This window comes from Malurus melanocephalus, unplaced genomic scaffold, assembly GCF_030028575.1.
Source record: "Malurus melanocephalus ecotype Western Australia unplaced genomic scaffold, MMel_1.1 scaffold_149, whole genome shotgun sequence".
Taxonomy (NCBI): Eukaryota; Metazoa; Chordata; class Aves; order Passeriformes; family Maluridae; genus Malurus; species Malurus melanocephalus.
This window is the reverse complement of record NW_026623381.1, coordinates 950,129-951,047: the sequence shown is the minus strand read 5'-3', so window position 1 is coordinate 951,047 and position 919 is coordinate 950,129.

Sequence of the window (919 nt, the reverse complement as noted above, 5' to 3'; positions counted from 1 at the left end):
GTCCCGGGGCTCTGTAGGACAKGGGTGTGATCTCCCTTTGCCCCTCCATTCCTGATTTACCCCAGGGCATGGGCACATCAGAGCTGGAGGGTGATGGAGGACCCTTGGASTCCCCGCAGAGCTCCTGCCCCTGCCACCACTCTCGAATTTCCAGGGGAAACTTTGATTTGTTCAGCAATTCCAGGGAGGAGGCTGCTCCCAAAGAACTCCTGGGGCCTCAGGATGGAGCAACAGCCCTCTCTGAAGTGGGGTGGCCTGAGGGGCTTCAAAGTGTCTGAAAGAAAAACTTTAGCCCTTTGACCATCTGCATTTACCTGGCTAGGTTAAACCCTTGAACATGCATGGAGGAATGATACCAGGAGGGGGAGGAGGGAAGAAAAAATACCCAAAGCCATCTCTGAAAATCACGTGGTGATAAGGCCTTCTCTGGTGTGCCCCATGCAGCTGGCAGCAGAAACCAGGCTTTTATGTTTGGGTCTGGCTGGTTTTTCRCTTTCTGCAGCCAAAAGGATCTGGATAAAGTTTGCCTGGAAGATTAGCTGGCACTGAGCCTGCCTAGACATCTCYAGCAGGAGTAGGTCCTAATTCCCCTCTCAACCAGCCCTGTGGGGGAGTGTCCCCCTGGAGGGGACAGTTCCACCAGCTCTGTCCCCTCTGGCATACCAGGACCCTGCTCCCACTGCAGGGGAGTGACAGGGACCCCAAAGGATCCCCATGGTCCCAGGTGATGCTCCACAGCCCAAGGAGGGGTGGGGTGGGAGCGCAGAGCCTTGGCACCCTCACTCGGGGTGGCCTTGCACTGACCCTTCCCAGGGTCACAGATCCTTCATGTGGCCTGTCCCAGTGCTGGAACTGGGAACTGGGGTGTGGGAGCCCCCAAACCGGGCTGGAACTGGGAATTGGGGTGTGTGAGAGCCCC